Source organism: Bos javanicus, chromosome 17 (genome assembly GCF_032452875.1).
Source record: "Bos javanicus breed banteng chromosome 17, ARS-OSU_banteng_1.0, whole genome shotgun sequence".
Classification (NCBI taxonomy): Eukaryota; Metazoa; Chordata; class Mammalia; order Artiodactyla; family Bovidae; genus Bos; species Bos javanicus.
In genome coordinates, this window is record NC_083884.1 from 62,270,036 (window position 1) to 62,288,574 (window position 18,539).

The 18,539-nt window shown below is 44.0% G+C and overlaps 1 protein-coding gene across 1 annotated transcript in view; it reads right to left on the reverse strand.

Moving 5' to 3' along the window:
- RPH3A (rabphilin 3A) overlaps positions 1–6,904 on the reverse strand; it is a 293,375-nt gene extending 286,471 nt beyond the window's left edge. The window contains exon 1 of the mRNA XM_061384969.1: positions 6,858–6,904. The gene's annotated coding sequence lies outside the window, so the exon portion shown is untranslated. The remainder of the gene's footprint in view (positions 1–6,857) is intronic.
- Between the last annotated feature and the right edge of the window lie 11,635 nt (positions 6,905–18,539).

An 18,539-nucleotide genomic window follows, 5' to 3' on the forward strand; every position in this document is an offset into this window, starting at 1 on the left:
CACTCCAGTACTCTTGCCTAGAAAATCCCATGGACGGAGGAGCTTGGTGCAGGCTACTGTCCAGGCGACTGTCCATGGGGTCGCAAAGAGTCGGGCACGACTGAGCAACTTCACTTCACTTTACTTCATTGAGCTAGAAGACTGCACAACCCTAATTGAAAACTTAACAGGAAAGATTTTGATTTTGCAAATTTATAAACTACAGAGTCAAATATAAATAAAGAAAGCAAAAAAAAGAAGAAATGGAAAGGAAAGAATACCCACAGTTGCCAGTAACTAGGAGCAGATGAAATAAACATTTTCAATCTTAGCTAAAACTTTAGAAATTTTCCAAAGTGCTTAAATGGGGGCGGGGGGGGGGAAGTAGAGTGAATAGGGGAGAGGGTACTACCAATTCGGATGAAGCTAAAAATTTAAATTTTTGTTAAACAATCCTAACAAATTGGCATTCAAAAGATGCTATTAATAAAAATGCTCTGTTCAAAAAGATGGTTTGGTGTAAAGTACTTTTTCCCCTTTATACTTTCCCTTACCCCTCAGGCATTTGGGATATAAAGATTGGATTTGAATTTCAGTTTTGCTGTTTATTAGCTGTGTGACTTTGGACAACTAGACCTTTCTGATCCTCAGTTTCCTTACTTGTAAATTGGGAATAGTGAAAATTACTTCTCAGGGGAACTGTAAAAAACTCAGCAGTAGACCTTAGGCAGAACTCAAAAGGTCCACAAGGGACCTCCCTGGTGGCCCAGTGGCTAAGACTCCACTTTCCCAATGCAAGGGGCCAGGGTTCAAACCCTGCTCAGGGAACTAGATCCCGCATACTGCAACTAAAGATCCTGCATGATGAAATGAAGGTAGAAGACTCCACATGCCACAACTAAGACCCAGCACAGCCAAATAAGTAAATATGTATTTAATACTAAACACTAGATTTATTACTAAGCTCATATTTATTTTTTAAATAAAAAAAAAAGAACCTTGCCTACGAATATTAGGTGCAGCTGGCTGCTGAAAGTTTTCAGGTCTGTGTGCCCAGAAATGGAGTGTGCCAAGCGGATATGAGCAGGGCACACACAACATCTGTTATAAGGAGTCACTGAAGGATTCTAAGCAGAGTGATTTCCAAAGCTCACACTGGTCTTTGGGAGGATAACAGGCTGCAGGTGACACCAGTGGAAACACGAGTGTAGCGTGGATCTGCTGGCAGTAACTCAGGAAGGAGATGGCCGTAGCTTGGACCAGTAAGGCGGATGGGGTGGAGAGAGTGGGAAGGTCTGAGATACATTCAAAGTAGGAACTGCAGGGCTTGACGATGGATAGGATGTGGGCCTGAGAGAGAGTGGGGCATCAAGGGAGCTCCTAAGTTTCTGGCTTTGTCAACTAGGTGAATGAAGATGCTATTCTCTGAGAAGGAACTGGAGAAGAAAATGTTGCTATTATTGTGGAATCTGATTAAATTAAGGAGACCGCACCTAGTCTGGGGCCTTCCCTATGCTAGGCTCTCAGTAAGGTTCTGTGTTTTACCTTCCACTTTCATGTTCTTTGGAGACAATATCAAAGCCTGCTGGGACCCACAAAGAGTGAAACATTTAATCTCTGGGAAATAACAGACGATAGAAACAAACTTCCCAGCCCACCCTGGCAGGTTTACTGAAATTCCATGTGATATCCCTGGTGACCCAGATAGTAAAGAATCTGCCTGCAATGCAGGAGACCCAGATTCAATCCCTATGTCAGGAAGATCCCCTGCAGAAGGGGATGGCAACCCAGTACAATATTCTTGTCTGGAGAATTCCACGGACAGAGGAGCCTGGCGGGCCTGTCCATGGGGTCACAAAAAGTCAGATATGACTGAATGACTAACACACATGTGACATCCCAACCCAATTCTGGAAGCAAATTCCAGAAATTACCTTTGGTCCTGATACACCAGGGGCAGATCTTTTTTTTTTTTTTTGATTGGCATCGATTATAAGCTGAGGGTTAGAACAATGTGGTCATTTTCAGCTGGTGATGTGCTTTTAGTTCAGTATTTTCAAATGGCTCAGAGTTTTCCTCTTAACACATGGTCCAAAAATAAACATGGAAGAGCAAACATTTGGGATTGCTCCAGAAGATCTGAATCAATCATTCACATATTCAACAAACATGAGCATCGAGTGTTTTCAAGGGAACTGGTAGAGAGAGGAGCCTTCTCGAGGAGCTAAATCATATGAGCAGAGATGAAACTGTTCACAGCCAAGAAAGAAAGTATACTGGGTGGGGGTCAGAAAAGGGGGTGATTATTATCCACAAGTTTCTTTACAGGGAATACAGGGACATGGAATGCTGCAATAGACTTAGAGACGGAAAGACGTGCAGAGTTACCACAAGAGGAGTGCAAATTGGTACAACCACTTTGGAAAACTGGCGATATCTATTAAAATTAAAGGCAATGGCAACCTACTCCAGTTCTCTTGCCTGGAAAATCCCATGGATGGAGGAGCCTGGTAGGCTGTAGTCCATGGGGTCGCTAAGAGTCAGACATGACTGAGAGACTTCACTTTCACTTTTCACTTTCATGCACTGGAGAAGGAAATGGCAACCCACTCCAGTGTTCTTGCCTGGAGAATCCCAGGGACGGGGGAGCCTGGTGGGCTGCTGTCTCTGGGGTCGAACAGAGTCGGACACGACTGAAGCGACTTAGCAACAGCAACAGCAACAGCAAAACACTGTAATCTAGCAATTCCATTCCTAGGCATATTCCAAAGAGAAATGCATTCATTTGTTCACTAAAAGACTTGTGCTAGAGAGTTCAAGGTCATGCTATTCATAAGAGCAAAAAAATCAAAACAAAGAAACTGGAAACAACACAAGTGCTGACCAACAGTAGTATGAATGAACAACCTGTGGTATATTTACACAATGGAGTATCGTGATACACTGTACAGCAATGTGAATAGTTTACAAGAACATGCAATAACATGGATTATTCCCACACAGTTATAATTCTAATAATAATACTTTACAGCTGGACATACTGTTAAATAATTTCAAGAAATACTGAGAAGTAATTGCTAGAATGGGCTTCCCTGGTTCTAGGACTCAGTGGTAAAGAATCCGTCTGCCAGTGCAAGAGATGGGGGTTTAATCCCTGGGTGGGGAAGATCCCCTGGAAGAGATCTATTCTTGCCTAGGAAATTCCGTGGACAGAGGAGCCTGGTGGGCTACAGTCCCTGGAGTCATGACTGAGCAACTGAGCACAATACACACATACACAATTCCTAGAATAGACACTGTCCGAGGAACTGGAGATGTGACAGTAAACAAGATCTTGAAAAACCCTTGCCTTCATGTATCTTACATTCTAGCTAAGGGAACAGATAGAAAGTAATATATCTGAAATCTCTGAACGTGTTTTAGTATGGTTTTGGCTTTTTAATGGAATTAAATAACTTAATGGCCAGGATTGAATTAAATGAACATTATCCCCTAAACCTGGAGTTGAGGAACATCTGTGGAGAGGGGTGACCCTTGATGGATATCAAGGGACCCCCGAATCTCAGAATTATATGTAAAATGTTGTATGTCTGGGGCTTTTTCTGGGGAGATGGTCCAAGGCATTCTCAGATTCTTAAAAAGGTTGCTGACCCAAAGGGAGTTCCAAATCTCCAGATTCTCCCCAGTGCTGCTCAGGGAGCAAACACACAATCCCAGAACACTTGCCAATAATTATGGGAACAACTGTATTTTGCTCAATTTGCTCAACATTATTTCTCTGAACCAGGAAATGTATAGCCCTGTCCTACGTGTCATTCATAAATGCTACAAAAGATCTTGCTGCTTCATACTCTGATCACTTTGCAGAACTACTCCCTGCCCGTCCGTCAGGCATGGGGTTGTTTCCCCTGTCTTACCATCCCACAAAGGTTGCTGTGAGAGCTTTGGGAAGATTGTTCCTTTTAAAGTTTTGTCTTGAAGTGTTTTCAAAAACTGCAAGAAGTGGGTCAAGTAGTACCAACGGTTTCATACTCCAGAATGGCTTTTGACCACATTTTCAATACAGCAAGAATAGCTATTAAAAATCACCTACAGGATATGACAAAGGGATGGTTTTAGCTTTAATTCATCATTGATCTTCCTCTCCCCCCAACAATAGTAGTCTTTTATCTGTGATAAAATAGCAGAATGAAACATACTTATTACAATAATGGAAAAATACGTATTTTTTGGCAAGATATTTCATGCTTCTATGCCCTTGGACGTTCCTCTCAAATTTTTTTCATTCACCATAACTAATGTGTCAGTTTCAGGGTAAACAGGCAAGATGGAGTGGGGGGTAAGGGGGGGGTTGAAGGGTGGAATGTTGCCATGGTAACAAAGGATTTCAGTGATGAGTATCCATGGTGATTGTTGCTAAATTCTGAGAGGCTTTAAATGCTTTATTTAAAATACATAACAACTGTGCAGCTGCTGAGGATGTTGTGAGAGGAAGAGAGGAATGGACTGTTTGTTCCTTTATGGATCCATGCTTGGTGCGGTTCAGAAGGAAAAAAATAAGGCAGTTTAAGGACAGACGTGCTCCCTGTGTGATGCTATTTAGCAGCTATCAAGGTCTGCTCTCCCTCTAACACAGGATGCTCTCACAGTTCTGGGTCCCAGTTTTACCTTGATCGCCTACTTGACAGGGTAAGCCCTGAGATAAACTCCAGCAGGAGCCAGTTTCCATCCTGCTCCTTCCTTGGGCACCCTGCCCACATTACTGCCTCAGAACAGAAACACCCAGCACCCTGAGCAGAACTGAGAATTCCCAAGGGACGAACCCCAGTGGAAGCTTAAAATGAAGGCTGAGGATTGTGAAGCAGGGACTATTTTTTTCACCCCCAAATTTGAATGGAAGATGAATTGGAGGAGTGGGACTAGAATCCAGGTGGTCTAATTAATAACAGAGTTCTCCTTTTGTATTAGAATGAACTTTCGCTATGAACAGCAAAGATCCAACAGAAACTTAAAAAAAAAAAAAAAAGCTAATTTCTCTTTTATAAATCCAATCAATTCATTAAGTAATAAATCCAGAGGCTCAGAGGGCCAGGGTCCCCTTATTGCTCCACTAGACTCCATATTCATGGTCCCTTCTTTGTCCACCATGGCTGCCTAATTCTAACCATCACATCTAATTCCAACCAACAGGGAAGAGAAAGCGATGAAGAAATAAAAGCAATGGTCCAAATAAATGTCTTTTTAAAGAAGGTTCCTAAAAACTGCTCCCTGACACTTTCCTTTATACCTCATCTAGTTACCAAACACAAGTCCGTGTGCCGATACACAGTGAGGCCAAACAATACCACAATGCTGGAGTTTGGAGCAGAGAAAGGCTTACTGCAGGGCCATCCAAAGAAACGGATGACTCGTGCCTTAAAAACCCTGAACTTCCTGAAAGCTTTTGGCAAAGCTCTTTTATAGGAAAGGTGAGGGAGGGGCATGGTTAGTTGTTGCAAACATCTAGGCGTCAGATCCTTTGTTCATAAGGTCAGGACATGATCAGGTTATGATATATAGACCTATAAACCTACAAACCTATAAACCTCCACCAAAACAAATGTTAGTCTCTGTTCTGATGATAAAGTCTCTGTTCTTGGGAGAAAGGTCCCAAGGTTTAACTTTTGCCCTCTAGGGCCCCTATGCCAGCCAGTTACTCTGCCCAGGAGCATTTGTCCAGCATCCAGTCTGGGTCCTTCTGCCTGTGCCCAGATCCTGCTGAAGAGGCAGCTCTCAGCTGGTGGTGCCCTTGGGGCCAGGTCCCCAGACCTGCCCCGTCATCATTGAGGGAGCCAGGCATCCAGGACCATGCCACTCTCAGGCTTTTCATTTAGACAGGAGAGAATAGTTGTATAGGATCAATAGAATACATGTCATAGCAAGTATCAGGTTAATTCCCAGCTCATCACAATTGCCCTTCTTTGAGAACAGCCCCAACTGTTACGGAAATCACTGACCAAAACTGCCCACCCTCGCCAGGCAAAATAGTAACCACTTGCATGAGTTATCAAACAGGAGGTCCTGGTAAGGAACATGGAACTGACAAGCTACTACCAGCCAGAATCAAAAAAAAAATCAAAAGGAAAGAGGTGAGACGCCAGTCCATATGTTCTGCCACCTTCCCCGAGTCCTTCTCACCGGACTCCATCTTGGCTGAGCAATGCACGCACCACCAGGAAGGGCCCTGAGTCGGAATGATTGGCCAAAGACAACCCGGAAGCTAACCCCATAAAACCTGAGACTGCGAGCTGCGAGGCAGAGCAGTTCTCCTGGGTTCCCTTACCCTGCTGCTCGCCGCCCAGGGCGCCCCTCCCCAATAAAGTCTCTTGCTTCGTCAGCACGGGTGTCTCCTCGAACAATTCCTTTCTGAGTGCTAGACCAGAGCCCAGCCTCCGGGCCCTGGAAGGGGTCTGCTTTCCTCCAACACAACCACAGAGGTGGACTTGAGGTAATAATGTGCAACGTCCTTCCAACTTAACCCTGGCCTCTAGTTACCTTCTAGACGTATACAACTGATCCAAACTGGACCAAGTTGTGAAACTTGAACAGAGAGACCGAAGCTGATGGAAACTATTTCCTTAAGGGCAGCATCCACGTACGTCGTCCTCTGCGGACATCAGGACGTTCGGAGACGGCAGCCATTAGGTGGAGGAGGCGGAGATCAGGGAGAGGGTCGCCTCCGCCTGAAGGCCAAGACGAGGGCTCTGGAGCTCTGGAGCTCTGGAGCTCTGCGAGCAAGACACAGCCCTCAGCCTGTGCCTGGGCCCCTGGTTCACCTGCCAGCCCTGAGCTGGAGGGCCCCTGAGAGAAGGCTGAGCTCCACCTCTGGGCACACTCACCTCTGAGAGGGCCACCCGCTGCCAGGCTGACCGCTGGAGGAGCGAGACCTCCAGGCTCCGCAAACTCTGGATCTCGTTCCAACGGTCTCGCGGTAACATGCCCCGCACCCCCACCCCCCAGGACTGTAGGTGCTGCTGCTGCTGCCGAGTCACTTCAGTTGTGTCTGACTCTTTGCGACCCCATAGACGGCAGCCCACCAGGCTCCCCCGTCCGTGGGATTCTCCAGGCAAGAACACTGGAGTGGGTTGCCATTTCCTTCTCCAATGCATGAAAGTGAAAAGTGAAAGTGAAGTCTCTCAGTCATGTCCGACTCTTAGCGACCCCATGGATCGCAGCCCACCAGGCTCCTCCGTTCAATGGGATTTTCCAGGCAAGAGTACTGGAGTGGGGTGCCATTGCCTGAGACAATCCTAAATGGTACATTGGGCTTCCCTGGTGGCTCAGACTGTAAAGAATTTGCCTGCAGTGCAGGAGACTGGGGTTCGATCCCTAGGTCAGGAAGATCCCCTGGAAAAGGGAATGGCAACCCACTCCATTCTTTCCTGGAGAATTCCATGGACAGAGGAACCTGGCAGGAGCAACTAACACATAATCTTTACCTTGGGAGAAATTCGTCCCTTTTTTCATTCCCTTCCAATCCTGAGCGCGACAAGGAGAAAGTCTCAAGTTGGTAACCACGGGTCCCCAGTGCTGTCCTCAAACTTGCTATTGCCTCCTTTTAACAGAGAGGAAGTCTCAGCCCAGAATTCTTTTTTAATATTTTTAAATTTTATTTGGCTGCTCTGGGCCTTAGTTGTGGCATGCGGGATCTGGTTTCCTGACCAGTGAACCCCAGATATCTGCATTGGGAGCTCAGAGTCTTAGCCACTGGACCACCAGGGAAGTCCCAGCCCAGAGTTCTAAGTAGCCCTAAATATCCCTAAATACTAAACCCGATGAGCAGAGCAGATGCTAGCTTTTGTTGTACATGAGTCATTGTCTTAACAATCACAGTTGCCTAGTACAGCTTCATACATGGATTTACTTGCCTTGTATAATTATCATTTATTTTCTATTTTTGTAAGTAGTAAGATTTTCCATTTACACTTGGGCAGTTATTTCCTTTTAAATAAACACCTTTATGTTTTTTAAAGAGAATTGATTTAAAAGGAAAAACTTACGTGTACAATAGTACCAGGGGCACATGAGTATCTTACAAGTGTGACTGAACTATGGGGACACAACATTTTCATGGAAAATACAACTACTGAGGCTGGAAGGGGCCTCATTCTAATCCCGGTTATGCCACTGATTTGCTGTGGACAAGTCCCTTTACCTCTCTGGGCTCCCATTTCTTTACCTGTAAAATAAAGAAAACTGAACTCCTGTAAAATGAAGAACCACTGAACAGTGGTTGCTAAGATCCCTCCTCTAAGTAATAGGAATTCTGGGGTCTACAGAGAACCCCAAAATATAACTTCCAAGGACCCAGACATTATTCTTCTAGTGATACCAGCTTTGCCTCCATGAGCCTTTGAGAGCACGTGTTCTCTCATGCATGCTAAGTCACGTCCAACTCTGTGTGACCCTTTGGACTGTAGCCTGCCAGGCTCTTCTGTCCATGGGATTCTCCAGGCAAGAATACTGGAGTGGGTTGCCACGCCATCTTCCAGGGAATCTTCCTGACCTAGGAATCGAACCCGTGTCTCTTATATCTTCTGCAATAGCAGGTGGGTTCTTTATGACTAGCACCACCACCTGAGAAGCCCCAGTTGAGAGCACATCAAGCAGCAAAGTTTAGTTTAGCGATGGAGATTAATCTGTATTCAGAACATTGCAAATAAATAAAGATTTTTAAGCCAGTGGAGAGCCATCTCCCAAACATGCAAAATTAGAGTTAATTATTTTTAAAACAATACATCTCTTAATTTGCAAATGAGCAGAACCGGCATGCTAAGCAGGGTTTTATTTTGGATGCTAACTACAGTAGCTTTTTCAATGGAAGATTTTCATACTCCTCTTCACACTTCCCCTCAACTGTTTATTAATAACTCTGCCTTTTCCTTGGGTTTAAATTATCCCTAAATATTAAAGCCAGTGTGCAGAGCAGATGCTAACTTTTGTTTTACGTAAGTCACTTGTCTTATTATAACCCGAAACAAAGACCCATATCAAGAAATCCCGAGAGATGATCTACTTCGGAGCTCTGGACTTGAACAAAATTGGGGGGGAATCTGGGGGGACACAGCTCCACTTGTCCCTCAGAAATATTGACATCTGAGTTCCCAGGCATATCAAGAAATGCGTGGGAAAACCACTATTTTACACCCAAGCACTGGAGAAAATTGAAGTGTCTGACTATAGCAAGTGTTGTCAAGGATGAGGAATTCTTATAGACAGGAAGCCAGTCAAGGGAGGCCCCATGCCTGCAGTGGACAGAAGGATGGCTTTGGAGTTATTCACTCAACAAATATATATTGAGCACCTACTGTGTGCCAGGCACTGCTCTTGATGCTGGGGAAGCAGCAGAGGGCATGACAAAGCACCTTGCTTTCATGGAGCTGATCTTTTTGAGGGGAAGAGTGAACAACAAACAAAAATAAATAAGTGATAGAGTGTGTTAGATAATGAGAAGTGCCAGGGAGGAAAATAAGGAAAGAGGGAGAAATCGGGGGTAGTGGGGAAAATTTGCAATTTTTAAAAGGGTTGTCAGAGAAGAGGTGACATTTGAGCACACACTTGAAACAAGTTTATGCAACTATTTGGGGAAGAGTATTCTAGGCAGAAGGAACAGCCTGTGCAAAGGCCCTGAGGTAGGAGTGTGCCTGGATGATTAACAAAGAGGTGGGGAGAGAGGACATAATCAGGGAGACCAGGGAAGAGGCTACTGAGATGTGAGAGTGGCTGGCCCAGGTGATAGCAGTGGGGTTGAGGAAAAGTGGGCAGGTACATATTTAATAGAGACAAAAGATTGTGCTGAATCTAGTTAGAGCTGAGTTCAAATTCCAGTTCATCCATTTTCTCAGATATGTCACTTTTCCTCTCCGAGCCTCAGTTTCTTCATCTGTAAAATGGGGATAATCGTTCCATTGGCAGCTGTGGTGGGGAGTCAGTGACATAGCTGGTGCACAGTAACTCAAAGCTATTATTATTATCTCTTCCAGCCAATGTCCACCTCCTCAGGGCTCCATTGACCACCTTAGAAAGACAGAGTGCCCTGGGGGTGGCGGGTTATCACAGAGCCATGTTCTGATATGGAAAAGGGAAATGAATCTGACCAGAGTGGACCCTAAGAAGCTGATGTCACCGGCCACAAAGAAACAGGATGGGCCACGGGCACAGGAGGAGACTGACCACCACCACACGACCTGTCCTCAGCTAGAAGCCAGGAAAACCTCCTTCCATCCTCCGCCTCTCTCTCTGCTTCTGCCAGTCTCGTTTCATCTCTCCATTAACTGTAGCCCCTTGTTCTTGATGGCGAGTTCTGGCCGCCTCTGATGGCCTTTCTGCACACTGAAGATGTGGGAAAAACAAAATAATTAAACCCTGCCTTTCTTGGTATCTTTCAGCTGGGAACCCAAAGTGCTTTTCCAACATTAATGAGACTGCTGAGGCTTCCAGCAGCTGAGCACGGAGGGCAGGTCACTGACACAGCATGGACCCGACTGTCATGGTCTTTCTGCTGCCTTAAGAGCCCTCCAGGAGGAATAGCAGCTAATTCAGAGAAATGTCCATGCAGTTCTATAAGGATGGATGACTCTGCCCTTTGGGTTACCTCTTTTAAAAACAGTAAAATTCAACACAGAAAAAGGAAGCCAGAAAACCCTAAAATGTTTATGGAAGAACTCTTATGTAATTCGTGGCTGCTGCTAAGTCGCTTCAGTCGTGTCCGACTCTGTGCGACCCCATAGACGGCAGCCCACCAGGTTCCCCTGTCCCTGGGATTCTCCAGGCAAGAGCACTGGAGTGGGTTGCCATTTCCTTCTCCAGCTGATTACCAATAATCAGCTTATCCACTTCTGCTATAATCAAGCTAGAAATCAGCATAATGTCATTATGTCAATCAATAAACATTCTCTGTCATTTCACATGTCACTCAGACGTGTTTTTCTGATCTCTGTATTTAAAACAGCATCCCACTACCCCCATCTCTATCATTCTTTGTTCTTTTATCCTATTTTATTTGTCTTATTTCTTCTATTATTGTATGAAATTGTGATTATTTATCTATTTTCTTATTTACTATTTTCTCCTCCAGCTGGAAATAAACCTCATGTCTGCTTATTTGTTGCTCTGTGCCAGCACCTATCACAGTGACCATCACGTAGTACACCCTCAATAAATACTGAATGAGTGGATGAATGAAAGAGGGAACAACCCTTCGGGGTAGGTGGGACTCATATATCTTTGCCATTTAACAGATGAAGAAACTGAGGCTTATCCAGATTGAAACAAATAGCTCAAGGAGGGGTACAGGACAGAGCCAAGGGTTAGAAGAGAAAGAAGGGTGGGCCATGAGGTCTCCTGAGTCATCACATTCTGGACCATGACTGAGGAATCCAACATTCTAAATTCAAATTGATAAGTGTGTCAAGATAGGAAGATAACTCACATTTCATTTATTTGCTTGATGTATAATTTTCAAATTCACAAACAAAAGATACCCTGGCCTCCCTCTGCACTCTTGCCTTGGGGCCTGCAAATGTTAGAGGTGCCCCCATCACCCCGAGCCAAGAAGTGAGCCTGGAACCCATGCTGGGCTGATTGTATGTCCCCCCTCCCACCGTCTAACTCCTACACCTTCTGATTAATGTCTTTGACTTAACTGAGCCCAAATTGGTGTCTGTTGCTTCCAACCTAAGAACCCGCCAGGTATTCCCAACCCCAAATTCATTGTTCCTTCCATTAGAAAAGGAGGAAAAGACACATCAGGTCTGCATCCCCAGAAGACATACAAGACACAGAGAGGGAGAAAGGGGAGGGTAGGATGGAACCTCAGGTACATCTCACAAGAGATATCCAGAGACTGCATTGGATCCTCCATCCCCAGTTCCCCCCACCTCAACTGACTCAGGGCAAATAGAGTCTTAAAATTCACTAAATCTCATAAAAGAGATTATACCTTCAGCTGCAACCTCCACCCTCATATGTATAGAACAAAAAAAAAGCAAAACCATTAAAAATCATTTTAATTTTTGCTAGAAATCATTAAAGCCTTCACACTTGATGCTCTGTCTTTTGTAAATATTTCTATCGCATCCCCTAAAAAGTGATCTCACTGAATGGATGAATAATAATCTAAAGAGAGGACAGGAGGAAATTTACATCATTTAAATGAGAGCCTCTATTATGCAAAATTATTATTCAAATCATGCAAATATCACCCTCTCAACTGGATGAACTTGCCAGGGGAGGGGGGAGGGAGCAGAGGCAGACCACTCCATGGAGCGGAGGGAGGGAAGAAGCAAGATAAGCAGGATCCTAGAATAGCATCTGGAGGGTACTAAAACCTGCAATGGTCCACGGCGGGATGGGTCTTTGTATGTTAGATTTGTTTGTGCATCACTCTACCCTAAAAATATGCAAAAATCTGATTCATTTCCTGTGATTCCTGCAAATTGCAAGAAATGAACCCCTCAGATGTTGTGGCTCTACATCAAGAATACTTGTAGCGACAGAAGGATGGAATTCTCTCCCAGCAGGGTGTCTAGTAAAGATGAGACAACCTGAAAAAAAGTTAGCTTTCAGGATAAGTGGAGAAAGGACAGAATGTTTGCTACAACAGAGACCAATCCCCATTATTAGTACCATGGATGCTGATACTGCTGCTAAGAAGCCCCTTCCTTTGCCAGAGAGGTTTTTTTTTTTCTTTCTTCCTTCCTTTTTCTTTCTTTCTCTCTTTCTTCTTTTTCTTTCTTTCTTCTCTCTTCCTTTCTTTCTCTCTCTCTTTTTTTTTAAAGGAGATTGGATGGTGCTGTTCCCCTGTTTAAAGCCTCTTAGGAGCTTCACATTCACTGATGACAGGAAGGCTACACATCCTCCCATCCACCTAGGAGTAAGTGTGATTATCATCCAGTGTCCCAAGCTGGAATCCACAGGAAACCCACCTGGAGACAGAGCTTAGCATATGGGCTATTTACTAAGGAGGGCCCTTGGGATGGATCCCTGTGGAAGGCTGGGGAAGGAAGTAGAGTGGGTAGAGGGGGAAATTGAGCTTGTGATGCAGGTTCAACCACATCCTCAGCCTGCCCAATGGGGAGGCCTGGTGCTAATTTGGTGATGTTCAAAAGTTGGGTCTTGATGGCAAGGCCTTCATACTCCACCTTGAGCTGTGGGCTGACCCAGAAAGGGAAAAGGTCAAGGTGGCTCTGCAGCTGAGGGAACCTTGAAGGGATTAACACCTGAGGGCTATCTGCTGTCAGCATCCCCCTGACAAGCCCTCCACCAAAAGGGAATCTGAGTGGCACATGGAACTGAGACTTGAGGAGTTTTTGCAACCTGCTGAACATCTCATAAGTACAACACAGACAAACAGCAGAGCCAAGATTTGAACCCAGATCTGTCCGATGCCAACATTTTCCCCACCAGCATGTACTTTTCTTAACTGCTAATCTACATTGGTTAGTAAAAAGCAAAGAAGTTCATAATGACTTGGATAAAGGGAATAAAACAGAAAAGACTGAAAGAACAATCTGTGGTTTGCCAGCCTGGGAGCCTGAGTATGTGATGGCATCTTTGACAAGTGGGAAAGTTGGGATGTGGAGCCAGCGGAGAGAGGGGAGGTGACAGGTTCTAATCTGACCAAGTGGCCTGTGGCAGAGGTTGCTAGAAGGAAAATTTGCATTCAGGGATAGATACGAAAAAAATCACCATTTTTTGAACTCTCTGAGTTGGCAAAGGGCCAGGAAGATAACCCAGCATTTGTCTGGAGCATTGCATGATGGGAAATGCCATTAACACTTGGAAAAGATGAAATGCAGCCGAGGAGATTAAAAAACAACACTGCACTTTCTTCCAGAAACTGTGAGGACTTGGGTTTCTCCCCAGAGAGAGGTAGCAACTGAAGACAGTTTCATAGATGATGACAAAATGGAACAAATACACAGTGAGGAAGCAGGGGGCCTGAAGTTCAGCAACAAAACCGCCTTGACACGTGTGCTGTGCGTCCTGGAGCAAGCCACTCGCCCTCTCTGAGCTTCGAGGTGAGTGAGCACAGAGAATTCTGCCTCAACAGAAGCCAGATATAACACAAAGCAAAATCAGATAGATTTGTTTCCTAACGATGTCTTAGTATTCTTCTGTCCCCGTCACACTTCGTTTGCACATTAAAGCTTTGCCAAGAGCGCTATTTCCACAAAAGAAAACATTCCTTCTTCATCTGCTTCTGAGGAAAAGCCCTCTCCATCTACCCTTTGTCCTTTCTCTCCAAGGGGCATTAAGTAAAAGGAATGTTTTGGTTTCCTCTTTACTGTAACAACATCTATGTGCTGATACACAGCAATGAGTGACACTCCAGCTGCAAGTTCAGAGGCACTAGAAAGTGATCTGGGATGTGCAAAGAAGGAGGGAGGGGGCTTCCTTCTGGGCCCTCCCCGCTCTGACCACCTACCTTCTGACCTACAGAGGCGGCCCCTCCTGCACAGCCCCGCCTGTCCTTCTCCACCCCTCACCCCACCCTGCCTCCAACCCCGCTCCTTCCCTTTGCCCTGGAGGTGGTAATGATTCTCTCTCTGCCAGCCCTAACACCTCAGTATGCCCTGTAGTCCCCTTGTTCACAACCATATCTTTATACTGGGTCACAGTTACATAACTATATAACTATACAGCTATAGTCTTTTTTTTACCAAACTCTCCTCGATTATCCAGTTGAAGTGTGCCTTCTCTTTCCCGCTGGAACCCTAGCTGATACAATAGGTGCTCAATAAATATGGATTAAAAAAAATAAATGAACGATTATTTGAATAATTGAGTGGATGAAAATGGTAACTGTGTGAGGTGATGAATGCATTAATTAACTTGATTGTGGTCATGATTTCATAATATATATGTATATTCCCTAGTAGCTTCCCTAGTAGCTCGGATGGTAAAGAATCTGCCTGCAGTGCAAGAGACCCAGATTCAATACCTGGGTCAAGAAGATTCCCTGGAGAAGGGAATGGCTACCTACTCCAGTATTCTTACCTGGAGAATTCTATGGACAGAGGAGCCTGGTGGGCTGCAGTCCACAGGGTCAAAAAGAGTTGGACGCGACTGAACAACTAACAGACACATAGGAAGTCTTCACAGTGGAGACCTTAAATGTATGCAATACCAGTTATACCTTAGTAAATCCGGAGGGGGAATGAATGGATGAATGAGGTGGATAAAGGGGAGAAGCAGAGGATTGGGGTTGAGGTTAGTTAAGAGTTAGAGTAAGGTAAGTGTTAGGGTTAGAACTGGGGTTAGGATTAGCGCTAGGGTTTGTCTTCAAAGTAGAGGGAGAAGGGATGTCAGCAAGGCAAGCAGAGCCGCCCGCAGCCATCTCTGGTGCTGTGTGCAGGCTCCTCCATCCCATCTCTGCTGCCCAAGGGACCGTGAGATGACTGTACTGTGCAAAAAGCCCATTAATTACTTTGGCTGAAGGTCAGTTGACACACCCCACAGACAGTACATTAAAACACCTATCACATGGTGGTCCTTCTGGGGGCGGCCAGCACCTCCACGAAAGGACGCTAACCTCAGCCTCCAGCAAGGTCAGATTGAAGGAGTCCGCATGCCTGACGCCGTTAGTGGAAGTCACCAGGCTCTATGGCTACGAGAGGAAGACATTTCTCATTTTAGACAAGCAATTTTGTGAGCTCCAGAGCTATGGCTTAGAATACACTCAGGAGCCCCCATCTGGCATCTTCCCTGATGCAGGCATTTTCCTTTTTTATGGAATTCTAGGTTTCTAGAGTGTTCAGCATTTCCTAAGTTTCAGTGATTCAAAGCCATGGTCACAATCTTGCTGTACCCTTGTCATGCATGCTTTATTATCTGTTTAATATTTTTCTTTACATTAACTTTCACCTCCTTTTTTTGTTCTTGTTTTTTGGTAAATCTATTTTAAAAAGGAAACATTATGTCATGCATCAGCAAAGTAGGATGGTTAAGGGCACAGGCTCTGAAGGCAGAATTCCTGGGTTCAAATCCCCCTTCTGGTATGTACTAGCTGTGTGACCTTGGGCAAGTGCATCGACCTCTCTGTGATTTTATTTTCTCATTTCTAAAGTGGGGATAAAAATAGTATCCTGTCTTGTAAGAGAAGGGAATGAGTTATGCGTGTAAAATCTTGAGAAAAGTTCCTGGATTTAGTAAGCACTATGTTGATGTTGGTAGTGGTGGTTGCTGGATTATAAATAAATGAAAAACTAGTTTTCACTGGCTACACAGAGAGAAGAGAAAGGAAAAACACAAATAGAAAATAAAAACAATGTTTTTTTATGGATATATATCTGAAGAAAATAAAAATACTCATTCAAAAAATACATGTATCCCAATGTTCATAACAGCATTATTTGCCATAGCCAAGATTTGGAAGCAAGCCAAGTGCCCATCAACAGATAAATGGATGAAGAAGATGTGGTAAAAAAAAAAAAACAAAATTTTGCCATAAAAAAGAATGAAATTATGCCAGGGACAGACTTGAATGGTATTGTGCTCAGTAAAATAAATCAGATAAAGAAAGACAGATACTGTATGATATCACTTACATGTGGAATCTAAAAATACAACAAACTAGTGATATAACAAAAAAGAAATAAACTCAGAGGTATCGAGAACAAACTAGTGATCATCAGAAGAGGGAAGAGGAGGAGCAATATAAGGGTAGAGGATTAAGAGTACAAACTATTATGTATAAAATAAATAAGCTCTGGGGGTACATTATACAGCACAGGTAACATGCCTCCCTGGTGGCTCAGACGGTAAAGCGTCTATCTGCAATGCGGGAGATCTAGGTTCCATCTCTGGGTCTGGAAGATCCCCTGGAGAAGGAAATGGCAACCTACTGCAGTACTTTCGCCTGGAAAATTCCATGAACGGAGGAGCCTGGTAGGCTACAGTCCATGGGGTCTCAAAAAGTCGGACATGACTGAGCGACTTTACTAACTCACTAACAGGGAATATAGCCATTTGTTTTATAATAACTATAAATGGAGTATAGCCTTTAAAAATTGTGAATCACTATGTTGTACCCCTGAAGTTTATATAATATTGTAACTCAACTATCCCTCAACTTAAAAAGGTAAAATTTTTAAAAAGGCAATGTTATTAAATTTTCTTTGTTAGAAAGAGATATTAGCCAATGCAGGTATTAAAATATCATTAGCAACAAGTGCATTTTTCTTCATGGAAAAGACAAATGGAATTGATCAAGGAAAGGAATTCCCCAGTGGTTCAGTGCTTAGGATTCAGAGCTTCCACTGCAGAGGCCCTGGATTTGACTCCCGGTTGAGGAACTAAGATCCCGCAAGCCTCTTGAGAGAAGCCCAAAAAAAGAGAGAATTGAACAAAAAACACTTTAACCAGATAATATTTAAAGCTCCATCCTTGTATCAACTAAAATTTATATCATACGCTATCGTCCACTCTGGTTTTACCCTCCAGGATAGGGGCAAACAGAGGTCCCAGCGCTGGCCTGCCCAAGGGCACAGGCAGTTTAATACAGATGTCATTCTCAGCCAAGCTGGAAGTTCTTTGGACATCAGAATTCCTAAAATCTCTTCTACACAAGGATAACCAAGAGCCCCAGTTCAGCTCTGTTCAGTAGGTTTATATTTTCAGGCACCATACCTGGAAAGAACTGAAATGTAAAAGAAATCTTTAATAAAATTCCATAAAAACTTGAGAAGCAGTCAATGGCCATGACACAAAATGACTTGCAGAAGCTTCGAATATTTTCATCTTCTCCAAACTGCCTTTATGAAAAAGACAGCTATAAAAGTGAAGATTTTAGCAGCCCTCTCAGGGCTTTTGAACACACAGGCGGATTGCAATCAGTGTTGCAGTTAGCCTCAGGAAATGCAATTTTTTTGGCCACTGAAAATGCCTGTGATATTCTTCTTTGGTTTTCAAAATAAATGCAAATACACATCCCTCAAGACAAAAGGAAAGTAAGGAATAAAATAAAAAATAAAAATGTCAGGTTTGGGGGGATGAAACCAGGAGATAGAGTTGGTCGCTGTGGGAAGTGAACCAATTATTTTACCTCGTTCAGGGCCTGAGTTCTTCACCTTAAAAAATAGGTAATTGAAACTAATGGTCTCTATGCAGAGAACGGACTTGCGGTTGCCAAGGGGGAAGGAGGAGAGGGAGGGGGGTAGACTGGTAGTTTGGGGTTAATAAATGCAAACTACTAAGTTTAAAATGGATAAACAACCAAGTCCTACTGTATACAGCAGGGAACTATTGATATATCAAATTTCCTGGGATACACCATAATGGAAAAGAATATAAAACAAGAATGTATATATGTGTATAACTGAATGACTTTGCTGTACAGCAGAACTTAGTGCAACATTGTAAATCAAGTATACTTCAATTAAAAAACAACTAATGGTCTCTAATGACGGCCACTTACATCTCTTACACACACACACACACACACACACACACACACACACACAGACCTCTAACAGAGAAAACTAGCTGCTCCTCCACCCACCCACTCAGCCCTTCCCCAC